General features: G+C 34.1%; 1 protein-coding gene, 1 non-coding gene and 1 pseudogene across 2 annotated transcripts in view; all 3 read right to left on the bottom strand.

The window, feature by feature from the left end:
• The window catches only part of PDE1A (phosphodiesterase 1A), a 293,552-nt gene that overhangs the window by 121,132 nt on the left and 150,042 nt on the right, over positions 1-22,378 (bottom strand). The window lies entirely within an intron of this gene.
• Positions 284-402, bottom strand: LOC111739432 (annotated as a pseudogene).
• LOC111739435 lies at positions 14,622-14,740 on the bottom strand. Its single transcript, XR_002780260.1, has one exon. It is a non-coding gene; the product is annotated as a 5S ribosomal RNA (ribosomal RNA).

Here is a 22,378-nt window from a genome sequence, read left to right as displayed (position 1 = left end):
AAAAACTTTTGGCTATATGCCATTTATGTATAAATGTATAGTACAGTGTCTGACACATCAAACATCCAATAAATGTTATCTATTATCATCTTATCCAAGGAATCTTCAACTTCACTCTAAAAAAGTAATATGTTGGAGAACATGTTGAAGAAGAAAAAATTTTCTAATGTAGAACCTAAAGTTAGAAATGATTTTTTTTTTTTTTTAGGTGAGGCAACCCTTGGTTGACCTCGCAGATTGCAAGGACCTTGTCAGTTTACAATACCTTAATTTTTAGTTTTTACTTCTATAGCACCTGGTCTTCCTAGGTGGTCTCCCATCCAAGTACTAACCAGGCTCGACCCTGTTTTGCTTCCGAGGTCAGATGGTATCAGACTTGTTCAGGGTGGCATGGCCATAGACAGCAATGATTTGTAAATCCTCAATCTTCTTACCTTAATTTATATTTCTAGGTTTGCCCCCTAATATTATTCTTCTAGGATTTTCCGTTTTTGCTTGTAAAATGGCAAAGCAGTAAATATACCTTCTTCTCTGTAAGATGAATATGAGTGAAACCTCAGAAACAGAATGACGAAATGTATGCATTCTTTAGAGTCCCAGGCAGCAAAAGAATGAGTGTCTGGCTATTTGAATCCTTGGTTGTATGTTTTCTATTTTTTTTTTTTTTTAAGGAATCCTTTAGAATATAAAGTAAATTTGTGCTCTTAGCAAAATATCTTAGTGTCTCACCATTTAACTTTCAATTAGAAAATTACATAGGTTGCCATTGAGGTTTGTAAAAAAATTTTATCTATTTATTTTTATATTTTATTAAATTTATTGAGATGACATGGGTTAATAAGATTAAATAGGTTTCAATTGTACAGTTCTATAATATATCAACTGTATATTGTATTGTGTGTTCACTACCCAAAGTCACTCCTTCCATCACCATATATTTGACCTCTTTTGTCCTCTTCTACCTTCTCCATTCCCCTTTCCCTCTGGTAATCACCATACTGTTGTCTGTACCTATGAGTTTTGTTTGTCTTGTTTGTTTATTTCTCACTTTCTGTTTTATATCCCACATGTAAGTGAAATCATGGTGTTTGACTTTTTCCATCTGACTTATTTCACTTAGCATGATATTCTCAAGATCCAGCCATGTCGTTACAATGACAGTATTTCATCTTTTCTTATGGCTAAGTAGTAGCCACTGTATATATGTACCAAATTTTCTTCATCCACTCATCTGTCAAAAAACACATCAGTTGTTCCCATGCTTTGACCACTGTGAATAATGTTACAATGAACATAGGAGTAGATATATCCTCACGAATAAGTGTTTTCAAAATTTTGGGGTATATACCCAAAAGGGGGATTGCCAGGTCATATGATAGCTCTATTATTAATTTTTTGAGAAGCCTTCATTTTGTTTTTCATCGTGGCTGTATCAATTTGCATTCTCACCAGCAGTGTATGAGGGTTCCTTTTCTTCCACAATCTCATCAACACTTGTTATTTTCTTGTCTTGTTGATAATAGGCATTCTAACAGGTATGAGGTGGTATCTCATTGTGGTTTTGATTTGCATTTCCATAATAGCTAGTAATGTTGAATATCTTTTCATATATTTGTTGTCCATTTGTATATCTTCTTAGAAGTGTCTGTTCAGGTCCTCTGTCCATTTTTTTAATGGGATTGTTTTGTTGTTGTTGTTGTTGTTCAGTTGTATAAGTTCTTTATATATTTTGAACATCAGCCTCTTATTGAAGGTATTGTTTGCAAATATCTTCTCCAATTCAGTTGGTTGCCTTTTTGTTTTGTCGATGGTTTCTTTTGCTATGTAGAAGCTTTTTAGCTTGATATAGTATCATTCGTTTATTTTTGCTTTTACTTCCCTTGCCTTTGAGGTCAAATTCAAAAAATACTCTCTAAGACCAAGGTCTGTAAGTTTAGTACTTATGTTTTCTTCCATGCATTTTATTGTTTCAGGTCCTATATTTAGGATTTTGACTTATTTTGAGTTAATTTTTGTGTATGTTGACAAATAGCAAGTATAAAACTAGCCACTCAGTTATTTCTGAGCTTATGAGCCAGTCAGCACCATTTATTTGCTATATTAATCATGTACTTTGTAGATCTACTTTGTAGATATCACTGCATTAGTGTTAAAGGGATTATGAGAGTATAAAATCTTCCCATGTACTTAGATTATTATTTATTTAGAGGATCCACCAGTTTTTGAATAGAACAACAAATTCCCTATCATCTATTTATCTATCTATCTATCTATCTATCCATCCATCTATCTATCTATCATCTATTTATCTACCTATCTCATTTCTCCATATAAATAGCTAGTTAAAGAACTAATAAGTAATAACTCAAAAAAGTATGTACTTCAAATTATGAAATCTTAATATATGCTTATTTGATCCTTAATCCATTACATGTAGCAACTTTAATCCTCAATCTGGCCATTTGCCCAAACTCATTTACCTCAGTGTCATGACGAATGGTTGTGACTGGAAAAGGTGGAGAGAATATTCCAGACTGAGTGCACAACTTAGGCACTTTCTAAGTTTTCTTAAAATGTCAATTTTTTTCCCAATGTATACTATTTTCCCTAAATTTCTCATACTGCCATTAAAAATATGAATTCTAAATAGGTGACAATAAAGAAATGGGATAAATATAAAAAGATGAGCCATATAAGATGAATATATTGGGCAATCAAGTTTATTGATGTCAACAATTAAAGACATTTAAACAGCTACCCTTATTTACTAAGCTTCCATGATCCCTAAGGCTTCTGGTTATAATTTAGTTTCCCGTGAATATAGAGTTCACTGAGACATAGTGCACTGAAGGGTAACACAAGGCTCCAGACCTCTTGACAACTATATTTCTTATTAGAGGATAATAAACTAGTTAGCTGTTATTTTAAAGTTATATCCTGATTCGACAGTCATAGCCTACTGTCTTTAAGCATTACTCATTAAGTGTTAAAGACTGAGTCTTCTGCAAGGAAAATTGCATTAAATCCTTCCTCAGAGATTCAGAGATTTGAAAGAATGAAATTTTCAAACAACAAATAAAAGCTAAAGCTCTTGTATCATTAATAAATGTTTTCAATAAAACTTCTGGGGTTTATTTTGACTAAACAAATATAAAATAAATGAGAAGAAAACAGTAGCATTTATATTTTTAAATATATCTTCAAAGAATAGTGATTCAACAATGACATTATTACTTTGTATAGTTTAGTTACTTCAATATTAATAGCTTGTATTTCCTCTTCTTGCCTGGTACTAAAACTGTTCATCTGCTAACATTTTTAAAGAAACGATAAACAAAAAAAAAAGCTTTTTAGTGAACTAATTATCACACACAACTCCCAAGTAAGTTGTGAGGATATGAATAATACAACATAAACCTGTGACAGATTAATGTAAATTAGAGAGCAATTCATCTAGGTACATAGAGAATTTTTCAAAATAAATTTAATTAACAAAGTATTTTTTTCATTTAATTCTGATTTTTATGTTAGAATAGAACAGTAATATTTCCATATCCTGGTTGTGTTTTTAATAATAATTGGATTAATAATTCATATGAATAGAATTTTATATTTCATAAGGTAGTTTTACATACACAAGGTGCTTTAATAAACATAATCTCTTTTAAGAATGAGAATATCCTTGTGAAGTATGTGTGATGGGTACATATTGACAATGTTGCTCACACATTTTAAGGTTAAGTCCTAAGTCTCTTCTACAGGATATCCTTTAGGTAGCTGTATTTAATACCACATGACCTTGTGCCTTTGGCATCAACTAATTGGGTAAAAGCTAAGCTCTGATTCAAGAACAGGCAATTTCTAAAATATCTTGCACTATATGGTGTAGCCTGGCACAAAAATTTAAGCTGAAATGAACAGACTCTGTCATTTATAAATGCGAATTGGAAAATAGTAAGTATCAAGGAGTTAATAATGGTAGGTAAAGGTGAAAGGACATTTAAAGAGAAAAGCCATGAGGGGCAATCAAGATCATAAGAAATTATGGCAAATCAAAGTTTTGAGGGAGCAGAGGAAACAGAAATGCCATGAAAGAGAGACTTTTGTTGGGGGAGAGATGGGGTGGAGGAGGGAGAGAGAGAGAGAGAGAGCTAGCACAAGCGAGCTAGCACAAGCGAGCAAGGGTGAACATAGGTGGTCCTTAGAGCTGCCTAGTTTTCTTCAGATAACTTGGGTAAGTCTCTGTTTATTGCAACTAAAAGAGATCAATCAAAATAATAGGTAAATGTATCTCTACTTTACAAATTGAGTAACAAAAGTTCAAGAGACTTTTTTTAGTTGCTAGTGGAACCCAAACCTTTTAAAGCCAAATAGAGTGTTTTCTTCTCTATTGTCTCCTTAAATCTGGAGGATTGTCAGAATTACCTGGAGAGTTTTTTTCAAAATTTAGATTTCTAGGCTTTGCCTGGGACCTACTGAATCATAATCTCCAGGGATATGCCTATGGCTCAGTTTCAGAATTTTCAGTAAGTTCTACAGTATTATATTGATGTTATCCAGATTGAAGACCAAAATGTCTACTTTTAAGGGAACTTAAAACTTTTCAAATTTGTCTGTTTTTAAAATTAGCTACAACCCCATTTCCGAATGACATTATGTATAGAAAGAGAGAAGAAAATATGTGATTTAACATTATTGAACAAGTACTATAAGAATACAGAAACCTAGATGCTGCTAACTAATGATTCCTTATAAGGAAAAGAAATTGGAATTTTGTGGTGACATTTATATTATGCATTAGCAAGAAATATACCATAGTCTAGTTTTATAGACTTGTCTTACTAGTTAATTAACTTAAATTTGTGAATCACACAAGAAAAACACTCTGAGGTCACAACTGATTGGATATTTTAAGCAAAGTAATGCTTTTAAGGTTTCAACTTCAATATCAGTCAGTATACAGAAACTAAAAATATATCCAGGGGGAGCTGAAATAAAAGTGTATATGACGCATTAGAGACCATGAAATGAGGTTAAAAACCACTAACTAAAAGTAAACTGCCTACACTTGAGCTTTGGATTGCTTTGGAACGCACATACAGACTCTCTGGACTGTGTCCCAATTCCACCATGCAGATTTTCATTGTCTTTCCCTTAGGGTTGATACCTTCCCCCACTGTCATATATATCGAAAGATGGAGGTGACGTCCAGGCACATATATGCGTGCTTAGGAATGAATGTGCAGCGAAGAAAGACATCATGTAGATGTATCAATGTGTATGTGGCTGCTCCTCGGGGAACCTTCTTATATCTTTCTGTCCTTTCCCTGAGGGCATACGGTGACTGGTCCAGGACCTCTTGCTCAAGAGAAATGAGGCCAAGTAATAAAGAGGACACTTATCTTCAAGTAAGGAACACCTGGCAAAACTGCCTTTGGAGTCTCTAAAATCTAACCTAGAAGCGGGTGGGCATATTAAGATTTATATTCTGCCACAGCCTTGGTTAACTGTCAACTCACTTTTGGCTGTCCCTGAAGTTACAAAAACTATTACCTATTGCATAAAGCTTCCACTATCTTTTAAATTTTTTTTTTTTATTTCTTTCTTTAGTGGAAAAAAAAAATCCTACCTATCCTCTTTTCCTCCCCCAATTGCATAAGAGCATTGTCTTTGATTAGTAAACTCCATTTCCTAAGCTCAAAAGAGAAAAGACAAAAGCTATTTTTCTTTTATCCTTGGGCTGGTAACGAGGAGGTTTGCTCTTTAAATTGGATTGGAAATCATTTATATACATGCCACTCTCAAGTATAAACTAGACAACATGATTAGAGGACAAATGTGAAAGAAACAGCTTAGAGCAGAGTCACTAGAACAGGAGTCAGAAAGCCCATGCTCTTGTTTCCGTTCTACCATGTATAGACTCTGGGACATTAGGTCAGTCACTTATAGCAGATGTTCTTAGTGCCTTGTCCATATCTACTCAGGCTTTACCACTTTACTCCATGCCTCCCCTCCTAATATTCAGCATTTACATCTCCTTCTCTGAGACTTTTTCTGGATGCTAGTGCCCACTCTGTGTTACGCCTGGCTTTGGAATCAACCTCTACCAGTAAGTGGCAACAAGAGTGGTCACTATGATAATACTTTATTTTCCTCACGTACTGCATGGCATCCCTCTCAGGCATGTATTCCATACTATTTCCCAGAATTCCTCAGTAAGATCCAGTTTCTCACACTGATAACCTGCTTGATAACAGATTCATCTATCTATCACTCCCTCACTTCTTACCAACGTTTTCAGAGATCAGCTGATCTGCCTTTGGGAATGTATAAACAAAGACAATATTTTGCAATAGTAAAAGAAGATACAAAAGCTACTTGAATTGGATAACTTGCCAGCCAGATGGAAAGAAGAATCCCATTGCTGGCTGTAATTGCAGTGGGGATAATCCTTGCTGTACCCCAGCACCACACTTACTAGCTCACTTATAAAGAATTGGGATAAAATATAGATGGAAGGAGGTACTAATGCATAGCATTTGAGAGCTATGAGGGCAATGCCAATTATAGGAACTATGGAGTTGAACGGTTATAGTTAAGTGCCATTACACTGCTTACAAAAAAAAAAAATCACAGTGTCAGTTACGCCCATTCTTAACTCAGGAGGGTATAAGAGTCAGAAAGTCCTCGTGGCAGCATTTAAATAGACATTTATCTCCTATAACTACAGGAATAAGTTGGAAATCAGTCCCAAGATCTTATTGTGAGAAAGACTAAAATGTAGAACTGGAAAGTCCCTTATGCTAAAGTAAGTCTCTGTTAAGAAAAAAAATGTGACCATGAGATGTTAGATGGGGAACTTGTGGGTGGGTGCACTTGGTAACACAGAACTCCCAAATTCTCTTGAACCCTAACAGAGGTATCTCAAACTCCGTGTTAAAAAATAGTAGTCTTTCCTTCCCTGTAAACTACTCAAAAGCCTCATCTGAAGTGGATGGCTCACGAGCTGATCTTCCTTCACTTTACTTCACTACTTCCAGACCAAAAACTAAGCTCAAGTCTCTGCAGTCCCTCTATAAGAGGAAAGGAGTTATTCACCAAAAGAGCATAGAAGCTTGATATTATGTTCCAGCAAAAACTGGGAGAATGTGTCTGAGAATTTGTCTTGAGGATACTAGAACATAAGGAATGAAATATAAGGAGTGGAATACAAGGTTGAAGATAAGATCAGATGATCAGAAGGCTGATATTTGATGCTATAATAAACATTTTAAATCTTTCAGCCAGTTTCCAGGGTAGAACCAATTCTAGACCTAAAACCATCACAACAGCAAAACAAATACATTGAATAGCAATTCCCTATATTATATTATCATATCATATATAATATTTCCCCCAAAATTCCAGGGTCTCTGTACCTTGGGGAAAAATACATATTTTGAAGTGTGTTGGATACCAAGGACCTTAAATACCATCAAGGACTGACCTTTTTAAGGTATATAGATGCCAGGTTATGGAGTCCTGGTCCAAGTTTATCTCATGGTGGACCCATTGTGTCCATGGATTCATTCTATGATTATTTCCCTAGCCCCTGAATGAAGGATCTGGATATACTTAGCCACTGGCAGACACTTTGAATTGATATCCAAATCTTTACAGTTACGGTATTCCAGCATATTCTACCATTCTACGTAATGATATTACACCATCATGGTATCATATCCTCTGTCCAGGAATATAATTAAAATTCAATACAGCATTATGGGTGGAATGGCTAAGATTAATGTTACCATTAAAGACTTAAAGGTACAGAGATGGTCATCTTCACATCCCCAATTAATTCATTGTCTGGCCCTGCAAAAATAGGCTAGATCATGGCAGATGACAGTCCCCAACTGCAAACTCATCTTCTAGAGAAGACTTAAAAAGCCTCTGATACATGGTATACAACTATTAAACTGGCAAACGTTTTCTTTTCAATACCCATCAGAAACGAGGATCAGAAGCGGTTCTGATTTCTGTGGTTGGACAGCAGTATGTGCTCATAATCATACCCCAAAACTGTTAGTTCTCCAGCTCTCTGAAACAATATTGTATAAGGAGACCTTAATCATTTGGACATTTTGCAGAACATCACACTGATCGACTATAATGATTACAGCATGCTACTCAAACTTGAGCAATAGCAAGTGATAAGGAAACCCATACTGGAACATATGTCTAACAGATGGAAGATAAATCCTGTAATGATTCAAGGGTATACCATATTGGTAAAGGTTGTAGAGTCCAGTTGCCTGGAACATGCCAGTATATATGCTCCAAGGTAAAGAACAAGTTATTGTACTTTGCACCTCCAGCACTGAGAAAGAAACAGTATTTAATGACCTCTTTAGATTTGAAGACATTTAGTTCATACCACATTTGGGAATGTTACATTTCGGATGGAGTCTAATATATTGGGTATACTTAAAAAGTATAAGTGACTTTTAGGAACAAGTATACTAGACTTCTGTGTTGCAATGACACCTCTCTCTCAGCTCACACCTATAGAGTTGTTCAGCTGACAGAGCTTGAGAAAAATATGGGCTTGGTTCATTGATAGGCCATTGTAATAAACTGTTGGGAGCTGAAAATTCTACACTACATCCTCACTCAGTAATAGCCCTGAAAGACAATAATATGGGGACAGTGCTTTAAGCAGTGCATCTGGCCATCAAGCAAAGAAAGAATTGGCCTGAGGTAAGGATATATATGGAATACTGAGCAGTGGCAAATGACTTCCGCATGTGGTTAGGAGCTTTAGAAAGAACAGCATTGAAAGACTGGAGATAATGATGCCCAGAGAAGAAAGAGTAAAAAGAATAATAGGAGTAGGCATAAATTATATAGATCTTTGTTTCTTGTACAAATGTTCCATGCAGTAAAGACACTGAACAACCAAATGGATAGATTTACCTGTCTTAGGGAACAAATTTTTTCCCCTTGGCTACTACACTTATTGTGTAATGGCCTATAGGAGGAATAGTTTCTGTGGCATGGATGTAGGCTATGCATGGGCTCTCTCTTATAAGGCTGATCTAGCTACTATCACTGTTGAATGACTGATTTGTCATAATCAAAGATCAACAGTGATTACTTTATATGATGCAATCCCTTGAGGGTTGCAAGTTGGTAATATCTGACCCTTTCCTCCCTGGAAAGGGCAGTAATTTGTCATTGCTAGGATTGATAAATCTTTTGGTACAGGTTTACTTTTTCTGCCTAAGTGTCTCATCCAGTAAAACCATCCAAGGGTTCAGAGAATAGGAGATTTATCGTCATGGGTCCTGTATAACATCTTCTTGAATGAAAGGACCCATATTATAGCAAAGGAAAGGTGACAAAAAGTACGTGACTATGATCTCATTTTACAATACACTGCATTAATCCAAATCTGCTGGCCTGACAGAATGTTAGATTAATTTCTTAAAGGTACAAGTAAACCACTAGTTTATGAATGACACTATTTATTACTCTGTGGGATTGGGGTACTACTCTCTAAATGCCAGTTATTGGCTATTGTATGGTGCTGTGGTTCTAATAACTAGAATACTTGGCTCTGAGAACCAAGAATCAAGCTAGAAGTGGCCTCTTTTACTATCTCTCCCAGTGACCCATTTGGGTGATTTGTGTTTTCCATACTCAACTTCCAACTCTATTGTATAAGAGGTACTGATTTCCAGGGTGTAGGGCAGGGATATGCTTTATAAGGGAGTAACTGTGCTCCAACAAAACTTTATTTACAAAAAAAAAGATTGTTGGCCAGATTTGGCCTATGGAGTGTGATTTGCTGAACCCTGCTACAAGTTATTTCTAAGTTTTCTTTATGTTCTAAAATTCTATATTGTATGCCTCTATATTCTGGAAACACTTTGGAACATCCTCCAAGCCACAACAGATTATTAATAACTCTAAGAGATTATAAGGTTTATAAAATTATACATTATTTAAAATTATTGCTGATTTATATTTCAAAATCAGTTCTCTAATAGTAAAAACAATGTATTTATAATAATTTAGACTATCTTTAAAAGTGAATATTTTGAACATTTAACATTAAGGCATTGACAATTATGCTGAAAATATACTTTGAAAAATAATGTCCACTGGGGAAATTCTTTTTTTTTTTTCACATGGTAGGCCTTGCTGACAATATTATTCTGCACAAGTTTAATAATCATAGCCTAAGTCAGAATAAAATCACTTCTGGCTTAGATCACTCAGGAAGAAATACCACATATAACTAATGTAATAACTTAGAAGCATGACAAGGTTGTTGTTTAAAGCCTAATGCTATAATTAAATAAATTATATAGTAATATAAGAGAAATTGTTTTACTGCAATAAAGATGGATGTGGTTTATGCATCACTTATAAATTGCTAAAAGTAAATTAAAGATTGAAGTGCTAATAAAATATGTTGCTATAAATCTTTAATAAAGTACTTAAAATAAATTCAAGTTATTGAGAATTTAAAAAACAAATCTCTGCATAATAAGCAATTGTAAATTAACTCAATCCCCATGAGTATCATTCTTCTTCTTCTATTATTTTTAAACAGGGAGAATATTTTAAAGGATGAAATAAAATTAAATAAAATTATTAAATAAAATGAAAATCTAGAAATTAACAGAAATGCTATGAAACAAGTGAACAATTGTAATAAAAAGTGAAATTTGGTCAAGCACAGTTTAAAAGCTTAAAATAGTACTGATAATGTAAATGTGATTAATTGGTGGTGGGGAAAACAAAGATTTGGAATTATTGTCTCCTCCCTTCTTACATCCCTAAATTATTCTACAAAAAAATTTTCACTTTCATCCAATTGTATGTTTATGTCATTTTTTTTCAAATATAACATGTGTTACATTATAAAAAATAAAAAGCATATGAAACAACACAAATAATTTGTTTTATTCATTTGAAGGCGAAATGTGTTTCTTCTATAGTTACAAAGTACAGTATCTATCCCATAAAACTCTACTAGAATTTATTAAATTTCAGATTAGTGCTACAATTTATCCACAATCTATCATGTCTGTTTTTCCTTTTCAAAATGAAATGCTATTTCCCTTGTCCTTACTAAGTTTATAAGGTAGGCATATAACTTTTTTTTTTTTAGAAAAACAAGTGGCAAAGAGGTTCACATGGGAGAAGAAAGAGGTTTGCAAAAATATCTGTAAGAGCTTCATGAAACCCAGGTTTCATGAAACCATAATACCATCCTTATAATTTTATAATTATGGGTAGTCACAATGAAAGATAATTTATTGCTCTTACACCTAATAAAAACTTTAAACATGTCCATTTCTAGTAATGGAATGTATAAAAACAAGTAGATAGTCAAAGTGAAAGGAAAAAGAGGGCCAACTTCCTAGTGAAAGAATCATAATTACCTTCTAAGATTATAAAGCATTAACTACTGAATCCTTATTTGGTGGACTTCCGATCAGAAAATATAAAGGTGAGAAAGGATGTTTATTCAAAATGAATATCAAATTAGTTGTTCCAATTAAAATTTCATTGGAAAACTGAACAGTTGTTTGAAGGTTGAGAAGAGTAAATTGATGAAGAAAAACTTATTTTGCAGACATATGCAGTCAAGTAAAAATACAGTTGGGAAAATTATCAAAGGGACTATTTTAAGTGTGTTTCTCACATAAAGATATAGAAAGGTGAACTAACTACTTGTGATGGATGTGACTAGCTCAAGAATGGTGTAAAAAATTGTCCTGTAACTCAATAAAATAGTTAAAATTAGAATCAAAGTAATTGAGAATGTAAGTTAAAAGGAAATGGGGAGAGAATACTAACATAATGAAGAAAATTGGTTTTAGAAATAATCAGTTGGCAGTCAGCTCTAAGGAGAGAAGCAGAGTTATCAGAGTAATTGAGGCAGGGCTCGATAAACATATTAATGGTAAAATAAATGGATAAGGCAAAAATGAAATCTGCAGAAAGACAAAACAAAATGGGACTTAATTTTATTTTTTGAAATTATACTCTATCATTCTACACTTTAATATTATTTGTGCACATTATTGTTATTTTTATTAGCACAGATAGTAATACTATACCCTTTGCCCCAACACAACAGTATTGCGAAGAAATAGGCTAAGAAATCCTATGGTTTCCTTTCCTTTGTAGTTAATAACATTAATATCCTCTCCTCAGAGAGGTTCAAGACAGGCAAAGGAAATAACTATTATTTTGAGGTGTATGGAGGGAATAATTAGCAAAGTTTGAAAGTTGTGGAAAAACTAAATTTTCTATAGGAAGTCACTGAACAAGAGAAAAGATTGCTTTACAATTGCAGTAACTTCAAATTTATACAAAATAAGCCATACTCATTTGGTGCTTTATAAACCTTGAAAGACATCTTCAGTACATTGTCTTGTTATATCCTCAGCATACCTTCAAATAGTAGGCAAGTATCGCCCTATTTTACTAGAATATCTTTGGCCAGACATTCCCCCAAACACAATATAAACTCCTTAATCTTGGTATCCAATGTCCTCCTCTAGTCTCTCCCACATTCTCTTACAAATTTTACCAGCTTCCTATATCCAGACTCTTCAGCACTCTATAACTGCACATCTCACTTGCACATGTCCATACCTGTGGAGAAGGACTACTATGTAGTCACCAAACTCATTCTTTTTCTTCGTGGGACCCCAGCTTAAACTACATTTCTCACCATATTTGCAGATAAATGAGGCCATGTGACCATCCTCTCTGGCCAATAGAGTACAGGAAGAAATGATATACATACCTTCCATGTCTGGTTTCTAAAATCTCTCATTCAATCTGCCATGGTAGTGCTCTTCTTCCTTATCTTCCTCCCATTATACAAAGGTGGTGAAAGACTCTAAGGACCCTCTAGTACCTAGACCCTCTAGTACCTAAGTTCCTACATTACCCTTTGGAAGTCTACCTCCTGAACTGATGTGGACTACCAGGTAAGCAGGAAATAACACCATCACTCTGTTAAGCCACCAAGATTTGCGGTTACTGTCATAGCAGTCAGTCTGCCAAAACTAATATTATAGCTTCATTCTTCTCTTTATCTATTCAGATAGGAACCCTATTTTCCAACAAAGTTCAAGTTAACCTGCTCCAGGAAAACTTCCCTGATCACTTTGACATTTCTGATTTTCTCAATAATTCATCAGTTCTATTTATTGTTTAGTGTCTGTAACTTTATTTTTTTTAAAGTCAGTTTTGTTGATACGTAATTTAAAAATTATTCTTAGATGTATAGATCAATGAATTTTAACAAATGTATGCAGTTATATAATGATCACATTGGCAAAGATCTAGAATATTTTCATCACCCCTAAAATTGCATCACTGCCTTTTTCCATCAATTCCCTCCTTAATATTAGTCCTTGGCAACCACTGATGTGTTTTTTGTCCCTATAGTTTTGCTTTTCTACAATGTTATATAAATGAAAACATAAAGTCTGTAGCCTGTTGGGGAGGGGCTCTTTCACTAAGCACAGTGCTTTTAAGACTCACTTACGTCATTGCAGGTATCAGAAGCTTGTTTCTTTTTATTGCTGAATAACATTCCATTGTATGGATGAACCACATTTATCCTTTCCCCAGCTGATGTACATTCACACAGAAGGCTATATATGAATGTATGATTTTGTTTCTCTCATATAAATGCTTAAGAATGGAATGGTTGTTTTTATATAGGAGTAAGTTTACATTTTTAAGAAACCACTAAACTTTTTCCCAAAATGGTTGTTCCATTTTGCATTTTCAACAGCAATATATGAGTTCCAGTACCTCCACATTATCACCAATACTTCCTACAGTTATTCCTTGTAATTTTAGCCATTCTAATAGCTATATAGTGATATCTCATTGTGGTTTTAATTTGCATTTTTCTAATAATAAATGTTTCTACTGATAGAGTATCTTTTCCTGTGCTTAGATGACTTTTTTATACCTTTTTTGGTGATGTGTCTCTCCGATTTTTTCCCCATTTTTTATTATTTTTCTCTTTTAAAAATAGTTTTGAGAGTTCTATATATATTCTTGATATAAGTACTTTTTCACATCGATAATTTGCAAATATTTTCTCCCAGTCTGTGACATTTTTTTAAATTCTCTTAACAGTGTCTTTAAAAAGTCAGTTTTTAAAAAATTTTGATCATGTTTAACTTGTCAATTTTTTTATTTTGTAGATTGTATATTTTGTGTTATATCTAAGAAATATTTGTCTAATTCAAGACTGCTAAGCTTTTCTGCTATGATTTCTTGAGACATGTTATAGTTTTAGGATTTAATTTAACTCTGTGATCCATTTTGAGTTATATTTTTACATATAATATGAGGTACTAATGAGAGTTTATTTTATTCTTATATATAGATATACAACTTTTGGGAGCACAATTTGTTGAAAAGGCTATTATTTCTTCACTGAATTGCTTTTATGCCTTTGTGTCAGAGGTCAATTTTCCATATACGTGAGGGTCAATTTATAGACTCTAGTCTATTTCATTCTTTTTATTATTTCTACCTAACACCAATACCACACTCTCTTAATCACTCTAGCTTTTTTTTTTTTTTAACGCCTACAGCCCCTAATATTCCTAGGTGGTCTCCCATCCAAGTACTAACCAGGCCCAACCCTGCTTAGCTTCTGAGATCTGATGAGATCAGGCAGGTTCAAGGTGGCATGGCCGTAGACTCACTCTAGATTTTAATAAATCCTGAAATCAGGTAGTATTAGCCATCCAAATTTATTCTTCTTTTGAAAAGTTGTTTGGGCTATTGTAGGTCCTTTGTATTTTCATATGAATTTTAGAATAAACTTTTTACAGTCTGCAAAAGAAAATCCACTGGGATTATGATTGGGATGATATTGAATTACAGAACAATTTTGGGTGAATTGACATCTTAACAGTCTTCTGACCCATAAACATGATACATCTATAAACATGGCATACTTTTCCATTTATTTATGACTTTAAAATTTTTTCTGCTATATTTTATAGATTTTAATATACAGAACTTGTACATTATTTATCAGATTTATCCTAAGTATTTTATAATTTTTATTGCTATTGTAAATATTAGGTATCCTACCACCTTACTAAAATCATTTATTAGTTCTAGGGGTCTTAAAATAAATTCCAGCAGAGTTTCTACATAGATTTCTTTCTTTCTTTGAAATCTAGATATCTTTTCTTTTTCTTGTCTTAGTGCATTTCTAGTACCACATTGAACAGAAGCAGTTAGAACAAACATCTTTATATTATTCTAGTTGGCAGTTCATTTTCTTTCTGTATTTGGCTTCTTTTGTACACTTTCAAATTTCACCTGTCTTGATTTTTATTGATGAGCACACTAATAGGTATAAAATATGTGGCTTCTACTGCTATGAATATCTAATGTGAAATATTTTGTTTAATAGTTAGTTGACTGATTACAGATTTTATTTTACATGCAGGATGAAAGATTAGTAAGTCATTAAGAAAATATATCAGAAAGCAGTATCCTTAAGAAATCGCTCTGGTAATTATATATTTAATCAAATATTAAAGGCTAACTTATATGTTTATTTATTTATTTATTTAAATGTATTGGGGTAGCATTGGTTAATAAAATTATATAGATTTCAAGTATACAATTCCATAATACATCATCTGTATTTTGCATTGTATATTCACCACCTAAAGTCAAAACTCCTTTTGTCATCATATATTTGACTCCCTAACCCTTACCTATCTACATCTACCCTTTCCTTCTGTTAACCACTAGATCGTTGTCTATGTCTATGAGCTTTTATTTGTCTTGTTCGTTTGTTGCTTCCAGTTTTATATGCCACATATGAGTTAAATCATATGGTTCTCAACTTTTCCTGCCTGACTTATTTCACCTTCCATGATTATCTCAAGATCTATCTATGTTGTTACAAATGGCAGTATTTCATCTTTTCTTATGGCTGAGTAGAATTCCATGGTATATATGTAACACATCTTATTTATCCACTCATATGTTGAAGGAAATTTTGATTATTTTCATGTCTTGGCCATCATGAATAATGCTGCAATGAATTTCGGAGTGCATATATCTTTATGATTAAAGGTGAGAATATCTAGTGCAGGCAGTGAGGTGGAGCAACTTGAAACTCATGTATTATAGAAATTCAAAGTGGTAGAGTCACCGTGGAAGAGTACAACACTTTCTATGCTCAACTGCAAGGACTGATTCCATTAGAGAGAAAGATCACATGACTTGGAAACTATTTTCATGAGGGACTATATGGGACAAACTCTGGGAAACAAGCAGGGTGCTTTCATATTCAGACAGTTAAGTATGGCACAGAGTAAGGGAGAGAATTTCAAGGGTTACCATGTAGTTTCAGCAGAGAGGATTCTGGGAAATTCAGTCCTGGGAGCACCAAAAGAGAGCACTTCCCAACAAGCTCTTCGCCATTTCCACTGGGAACACTGGCCATAGGGGCCTAGTAAAGCTCTGCTCACAAATGACTTTGCAAGCAGTAAAAACTGACAAACCAGTCAAGCATCAAAAGAATCTGAAAGTTGTTTGTGAGCTCAGAGGAGTCCTGGTGTTTTCCAGCACTAACTGACGAGGCTTTAAATGTAGCTGGAGAACCTGTGCTAAGCAGGTGCATCTAAGTCAATAACAGCATACATAGATTATTAAGAAATAAAAATGCAATGTCAGATTATTCCAATTCATCCTCATGAAGAATAGGGTAACAGATGACTCTCATATAAAAATGATGTAATGTATGTGGTCAAACTTCGTAAAACAGTTTTCTAATGTTGTAATGCATTACTTACACTGATGTATTAGTTTATATATATTAACGTTTTCAAAGAGTTCATATATTTTATCATTTGATTAAATCAATAACTATTAAGTAAGCAAACAGGAATTATTATTTCTGTTTTACAAAGGAGTGAACTGAGATTCAAAAGGGCTGAGTGATTTGTCAAAACCACACATTTGGTAAGTAGCTCAGACAAGACTAGGTCTTTTGAATTCTAATCTAAAGTTCTTTCTACTCCACTAAGGTCATCGCATTAAGAATGGATTTGCAACACCAGTCCTACAAATAGCTAACAATGTTTGCTAGAGTCTCTACTTTGGGTTAGGAATTGAAAAGAGGATATTCAGAGAATCAGGAACACACTGTTTATTTTTAATTTTTAGTCTCTTTTTAAACTGTATTTCAATAAATCATTACACCTTGTCCTTTTACTTCTAAATAGATATATAGACTGAACACCAAATACATTAAAACATTTCAAAGTTTTTTGAATTGGGTATTATCAACTGTTTAAAATCAGAGATATAAACATGGACATTTCTCTCACTTCTGATACATGTTGGCTTAGAATTAAGTGAAGAAAATCTGCCAAATTGCTGTTGGATTCTAGTACTTATTTAAAAATGTGAAAAATTACTTATATCCTTTTGTAAAACATTCAGATGAACATGTTTTCATTGTTCTTCCTCTGGCCAGCCTGTGTTTAGGTTTAAAAAGCCTGTGTTTTGGTTTCATCTGGCCTCCAAATAATAAATTTCTGGTTTGCGGTTTAGACGAGTTTAGTTATGTAATGTATCTTAATACCCACACTTAAACATATTTTCAGGATAACCAGATGTTAACACTCTAATGCATTTATGCCTTATGACACTTGTAGTGATATGAGTCTCCAGGGTTAAGTTTTAAATATTTATGTTTGATTTTTTAAGAAAACAGATGCTCTTTAAACATTTCTCACAAACAGTTTTTTAAAAATAAATTATTTGATAAAACCATGATTTATTGAGCTAAGACGTTCTGAATAGTATCTTTCTCTGCACTCACGATGCCATCATCATCTACCTGAAAGAACCACTAATTTACAAAACAAAACATTAACGAATACATTGAAATACCTACTATGTGATAGGTACAGTGCATGGTGTGGCAGATTTTAAAATGAAAAGTGCTGTTTCCATTCTCATGGACTAGAAGTGCAAACAGACACATACTCTGATATTCACCATATAAGACGATTAATGTTGTGACAAAGGAAAGCAGATGAAACAAACAAGCAAATGAAAACAATCATGTGGATCTTTCATCCAGATGAGGTACAGAGATTCCTGAGGGACCTTTGAGAGTTATCTTTGAAATAAGTACCGAAGCTATAACAGGAGTTAGTAAGGTGGAGAAGGAATCCCAGGCATAAAGAACAACATGTCCAAAGGACTGGAGGCAAGCAGGGGCATATGCACCATTAGGTAGTTTGAAATTTACTCAGAGGCTTGTGAGGGAGCCAGCAATTGATTTAAAGTGGGGAATACCCCTCCTGCAATATTGCAGTATGATGGAGGATAAATCTAAGAGTGACGGTACTACAGCAGGGAAACTGAGGTTATTTTGTTACCCAAGTGAGGAACACAAGAAAGAAGTGAGAGTGGAGAAGAGGGGCTTGATGACTGAGAGTGTGGAGGGAAAAGAGGAGATGCACAGGCTTAGGAGACTGGGGGAGATTAGTGAGCATCACCATGATAGTGGCCATGGCAGACTGAGCCAAGAAAAATGACAGATTTAGTTCTTAGCACCCAAAAATGCCAGAAGGAAGAAAGACACCTGGTCTGGCACTCAGGAGAGGGATCTGAGGTGGTAACACCTAAAATTTATCAGAATGTGGGTATAAGAGAGTCCGAAGTTAAGCCCCAGATATTCGCTTCTACTAAGCATTCAAAGTGATTCCAAAGCAGGATTTTCAGAGACCACATATACAGTAATAAAGCTATTGATGTATTGATGTAGATAAACATCTCCAGGACACTTTGTAGAGAGAAGAAGAAAAGGGCCTTAAAGATGGAACCATGAAAATGACAATATTTAAAGGAAGGGCAAGATTAAATGGACATTCTAAAGAGAGAATGAAAAGAACTAGCAGTAAGGAAGCCGAGGGAGAAAACATCAAGGAAGGATGCACCAGAATAGTTAAAATGCCATCACTCCTAAAGATCAGGTCCAGAAAGAAAATCCTGGAAACTACGGATTAAATTTGGCAACTGAGGGAATTGCTTATAATGAAACCAATTATAGTGGACTGATGGAGATCAAAGCTAGTTGCAAAGGGCGAGCTTGACTAGACTATGGAGAAATAAAGACAGTGAATGTGAACTGAGAAGTTTTATTTTGAAGGGAGAATAAAAGTCACTGTAGTAACAAGGTGGCGACCTAAAAACAATAAAGATGGATATTTTTGTTTTTAATTAATTATTGAGTATGCTTATATGCTGAATGAGAAGAAATAGAAAAGGGGAAGCTAGAAAGACAAGAGCAAATGTGAGAGAAAGAGAAAAATAGGCAAAGAGCTGGAGAATTTGAATTACCATTTGGTAAATTCATGTGCCAGGCACTCTTAAATAATATAACAATTATTTTTTTTTAATCTTAATGTATAGATATGATTGCCTAACTCTGTGTGTGGATACAATTATCCCCAATTTGTGGATCAATGAAACAAGACTCAAAGAGTATAAATCACATGTTCCAGGCCACGCAAAAAGCAGGTCTGGGAGTCAAATACAGAATTTTGGCTATGATACGCATTTTCTTTTAATTATACTAGTTTTTCAAACTCTTAAAACCTCTTTCTGGCTTTCATGAACATGACAATCTCATCCCTGTGCTCCCAGATGATCTAATATGCTCCCTCAGTATAAATCACTGCAATCTGTACATTCTCACTAACCAAAGATTTTAATCCCTATACTTTGTAATGTAATCAAATCATATATTTTATATTCAAATATATCATTACAAAACCAACTGTGCTTTTTCCAACCTACACGCACTCTCTTACCCCAGTTGTCCCCTACTGAAAATCACTATCCTACACCAAGCTATCCCCTGGCCTAACCTGACCTAACATGACTTCATGTGAAGAAATGATGGCTGCCATGCCATTTTTAGTATCTTCTATTTCAAAGATTGATAATATTACATACATAAGTCTATATAATCAAGAAACAAGTTTTCACAGAAAGCATTGATAAGAGCTAGGGACAGCTCTTCCCCAGAAAGTCTTCCCTGGCACTCTCATTTGACACCCATGTGACAATCAAGTGAATGAAAAGAATTTTATCCACAGACGGAGGCTGCTACCAAATGCTCACTTCAATGCCACAGAAACTCCAGGGGAAAAGTAATATCTTTGTAGCTACATGATGATTCACTGTGGCTTCTAAAATTTTGTAGAACACTAGTGGACCTAATTTTTTCTAGAGCCACCCCCAATTCCATGGACTCTTCTGTATTCCTTTCATTTTTATAACCTTTAAGAAGACTCTGTCCTAACAGAGACTCAGGGACATGGACAATGGACTAGTGGTTACCAGAGGGTAAGGGGTGGGGAACGAGGGAAGAGGTAGACAGAGTAAAGGGGGTCAAATATAGGGAGGTAGAGGGAGGGTGAAGTGGGTAAAGGGGATCAAATATATGGTAGCTGAAGAAAGCTGAACTCTGGGTAGTAATCTCACAATAGAATGTATAGATGTCAAATTATAATGTACACCTGAAAATTATATAATTGTATTAACCAATGTTACCCCAATAAACTTAAAAAAAAGAAGACTCTGTCCAGCCCACATTTATTTCAATATGTCTTAGCATTCTCAGCAATAATTCCTCATTATTCTATTTTCTTAGTTCCCATGTATATATTGACGTGTGAAGAAATGCCTTTGAGAATATTTTCTTTTCACTCCATTGCTCCCCTCTCTTATTTTACCCTTTGTGCCTTTATGTCCTGAAAGTATAAGTTTATTTATTATCATGTATTTATTTTCCTACTTTGATAATTTTGGGGTTTGCGCATACACACACACACATGTACAAACACACACACACACATCATGCTGTATGCCTATAATCTAGGACAAAATTATTCTTTTTGTTTTCTATAAAGGGATCTACTGGCTCAAAATCTCAACAGGGTTATATGGAGTTAGAAGAGAAACTGACGACACCTAATATTCCTATCACCTAAATATATTGTACCAGGTCTTTACTAATATTACCAAAAACTTTATGACATTGATGAATAATTAATGAATAAATTTAAAAATACCCACTATGGTCCTGCTCTTAATTTTGTACTTTAAATTTATTCATTCTTAGTAGTAGTTATAACTTTATTTACTCTTATACTTCTACATCAAAACTACTTTGTTAAACAATTAGCATAAAATACATTAAAAGGGTGTTATCATTATATAAACTTTATTCTGGTGGCAACCAATCTAAGGAATTTTCCCCAAGTGGTTTTCTGAAAGCTCAAAGGGATAATATGAGAAGTGAGAAGTATGCTTAGTCCCTCTTCCTTCTTTTCTTAGCTGAGTCATCCACATCTGCGTGGCTGTTCTTTAGGATCTGCCAGAATCACCTCACTCTTGCTGACAAGCACAGCAACCCACCGAGGAAAACAAAAAGATATAGTTCCTCTGAAAACTGGCATGACAAAGTGAATGAATATGACCCTTTATTTAATTGGCATGCAATGGGATTATTTTCTTCAGTAGACTGTAAGATTCTGAATATTTATTCAGTCTCTGCTGAATTCTGAGGTTATGTCAATTCAAGAAGCACCTTTTCACTTTCAAATTACTTTCTTCTGTAGAGGAATATGTATTACATCATTGGTCTGCATTCTCTTGGTGGACTTAACATCTAGTAGGTTCTGTGTCTTTCATTCACCACAATTTGTAAAATAAGGGCCAGCTGGAAGACATATGAGTTGTATTGGCTCATCATGAAGACTGGACAAATATAGTAATTGTTTAATAAATAAATATTCAAAGTCATTAACTGATACTGATATTAGTAACAACATAAGCTTAGTATCAGAGGCTCCTCTCTATTGTCTTTGTTATTATATCCTGAGAGCCAAGACTATGCTTGGTTGGTTTGACTTGTTGTATGAGTGGATGAGTTGTATGAGTGCAGATCACAACTTCTACATATTTATGCAGCAGTACCTACTATAATATGCTAGATCCCCTGTGAGTTGCAAAGATACAAGTTTTTGTCTCTATGCAGGCCACATTGACCTGGAGGAAATTGGCAGAAGGAAATTTGAAATAAAAATACATCTTTACAAAAGCCAAAGAAAAATTTTAAATAAGGATTATGTTTTAAAACTATCTTATAAATCCAAATAAGAACTAAACAACAGTAGTTTCTGGAATTAAAGAAACATTTTATTTTAATTTCTGTTTATCTTTGTTACCTCAATAATTAAATATTATTAACCATAAGTAGGAATTTGCTTTGATTCACTATTTT

Source organism: Pteropus vampyrus, unplaced genomic scaffold, assembly GCF_000151845.1.
Source record: "Pteropus vampyrus isolate Shadow unplaced genomic scaffold, Pvam_2.0 Scaffold2, whole genome shotgun sequence".
Taxonomy (NCBI): domain Eukaryota; kingdom Metazoa; phylum Chordata; class Mammalia; order Chiroptera; family Pteropodidae; genus Pteropus; species Pteropus vampyrus.
The sequence above is the reverse complement of the archived record's forward strand: the minus strand, read 5'-3'. Positions and strand labels throughout refer to the sequence as shown.